The sequence below is a fragment of the Dasypus novemcinctus genome, assembly GCF_030445035.2.
Source record: "Dasypus novemcinctus isolate mDasNov1 chromosome 19 unlocalized genomic scaffold, mDasNov1.1.hap2 SUPER_19_unloc_1, whole genome shotgun sequence".
NCBI lineage: Eukaryota > Metazoa > Chordata > Mammalia > Cingulata > Dasypodidae > Dasypus > Dasypus novemcinctus.
In genome coordinates, this window is record NW_026688134.1 from 190,396 (window position 1) to 193,207 (window position 2,812).

The 2,812-nt window shown below is 40.5% G+C and overlaps 1 pseudogene; it reads right to left on the reverse strand.

The window, feature by feature from the left end:
• Positions 1-632: 632 nt before the first annotated feature.
• On the reverse strand, positions 633-2,569 carry LOC131277425 (zinc finger protein 280A-like; annotated as a pseudogene).
• Positions 2,570-2,812: the final 243 nt, after the last annotated feature.

Below are 2,812 nucleotides of genomic sequence, written 5' to 3' on the forward strand. Positions count from 1 at the left end.
CAAGCCTGGAGCACTTCCCCAGGAGAGCAGACTCAGGCTCTGGAGGGCTTTCAGAGCAGACTCAGGCTCTGGAGGGCTTTCAGACCCAGCTTCAGCCGCGCTCGTGGCCACCGGGGGTGAAGCAGGTAGAGAAGGGAGACACCAGCAGTTGCAACAATCCACAGTGCTGCAGCGCAGGGGTTCAAGGACCACGGGCAGCCGGCTTTCAGGGAGAATATTCACCTGATGATGCCTGGATTTAGACATTTCCTCAGTCTCGAACCTGCAAGTTTGTAAGTTGATAAATTCCCATGATTAAAGACAACTGATTTTATGGCATCTGCTTTGAACAGCTTTAGCAAATGAGAACAATACTATACAATTTTACCTGTAGTTTTATCATCTTTTCTCATAGACATATATATCCCAGAGAAATGAGTGCAAATGCCCAGCAAACATGCACAAGAAAGTTCTTAACAGCCTTAATAAAGAGATAGATATTTTTCTTAAATCCCATCAAAATAAAATGGATGTAAAAAGTGTGCCATATTAATTTAATAGAAATATACCAGGAAATGAAAAGGAATACATTACTTCTACAAATCCAAAGGGTACATCTCACAGGAAATAGTCAAAGAAGATAAAGGCAAGTATAGATTTTGTGATTTCCTTTATTTAAGCTTTTAAAAATACAGGTAAAATTAAACTATGGAGATGGGGATGGAGTAAAATAGGTTTAACACAGGGATAAGGTGTCTAGAGGGGAGGAGGAAGGAGACTTTGGGCATTTCTTCAAACCAGAAACCTATAAATGGGTGATATTGTGAGCTTCTAAAACCAAGGCATAGATGGCACAGCCTCACTTGAGTCATTTATAATTCTTGCAGAAAGCTAGCTGCAAGAGTGTCTGGAAAGGCTTCTGTTCATAACCATCGTCTCTTCGGTCTAGCAGGGGACTAACTGGGATCACTAATTGTGAGGCATGCTTATAATAATGTATGCTGCACCTCTTGATCATGTTGAACTGAAGTTTGAATAATAACCTTTGTTTCAGGAGTTAACCCTTCTAGTTGTTCTGGCATTATAAAAGCTTGATAATACTTGGTGATGTACTCCAATTTCTCCTTAGAAGTTAAAAACTGTAGGCGGCACTTGGAACACTGAAAGACTCTGTCGTTCCAATGTCACCAACAATCCAACACATATGATACTGATGTTTTGCAAATTTTCAGACAAATGGGACACAGCAAGTTTTTGGAATTTTCATGGCATGCTCAGAAATGGGTTTCCATCTCAGCAAAGAGTGATGAACTATAACTACAAACCTGGCAGATAAAGGGCACCTCGCCAGGCTTATGAATGTCCTTCAGGTGTTGTAAGAGAACCTGCTCTGTTTCAAATTACAATTTACAGATTTTACAGAGGACGATTTCTGAGGTATGTGTTCATGTTCAATGTGACACTGCAGCTGCAAAGGAATGGGAAACAGCCAATGGCAGTGCTGGCAGGTGCTGTGAACTTCCCAGCCATTGTCTCTCCTCTTCTCAAGCCCCAAATGCTCTTTCATATGCTTCAAAAGTTTACATTTTTTATAACTTTAAAGCAACTGGCATATTTAAAGTTCACATTTAAGTCTTCTCTACTGGCTGCTTTTCTCCTTCAGGTTGACCATAGAAAAAGTGAGCTATTAACATGATCCTATTTCCTTCCTTAGAATTCAAAGTCTTCTTCTGACTTTTTGTGCTTCCAATGTCTGTTTTTGCTGGTCCTCCAAAGCTATTTGCTATAGCTGGGTTCATTATATACAACGTGCTTTGTCATTTGGACACGCCAATGGAGAAAATGCTCCATTTTGACCATGGTTAAATGAGGTTGAAATCAACTTTGGGTCTTCACTGGGGTTCAATGTAGGAAAGAAACTTTCCTTTTCAGTATCTTCACCGAGTTTAGGCCTTTTGAGATTGCCCCTGTTTACATCAGAAAGAGGACATCACTTTAAAATATGAGGACTTTCCTTCTTGACTCCTACAGAAAGAGAAGGTCCAAGTGAATTCTGAGGCCACGGTGAGAGTTCATCGAAAAAATCTTCAGGCATGACTGGCAATGGATTCCCATTACAACCGGGTTTGGATGAATGCGCCATAACAATAGGATGGTCTGTTGGTCTTGATTCGGGTTGAGGAAACTGCAAATTGGCCACTTTTTCCGAACTTGGGGCTGCTTCATGTGAAGGCTTCCATGAATGATTGCTACTGTCACTCATGATGTGTTTCCTACTTTTTGGACCTGAGCCTGGAGTAACTCTGCTCAAAATCTTTGAAATGACAGATTTCAGATATGAGATCTCCTTAACAAAGGCAATTTCAGCATCTTCATTGACATGTTCCACCCAACAAAGACCATGTCAGCATTTTCACCTCCTTGGCATTTGGAATCTTTGCTATTCTTCATCCACCGTGTTGGCTGCTGATCTTTCTCACACGTGAGATCTGCCATTTTACTATTATTTCCTGCTTGAAGCCAGTGGCCCCTTCAACTGCAAGGTCTTTCTACTGGTCAGTAGCACCTAAAGACAGCAACATGATATTAGTCAGAATTTATTTGAAATGACAATCATTCCCTTTTTTAATCTTATCCCTAAACACTGAGATGACTAATAACATAGCTGTTTTACACCTGAGGAGCATAGGCTGAAACCATTGAATAACACCTAGATAAAGACTGAGCCAGGATTAAAAACCTAGCTGTGCCTGATTTGAGCATCAGATCTCTAAATAACATACCAGTTTATCTGTTCTAAAAAAACATGAGATAAAATTACTGTTGGGAATCA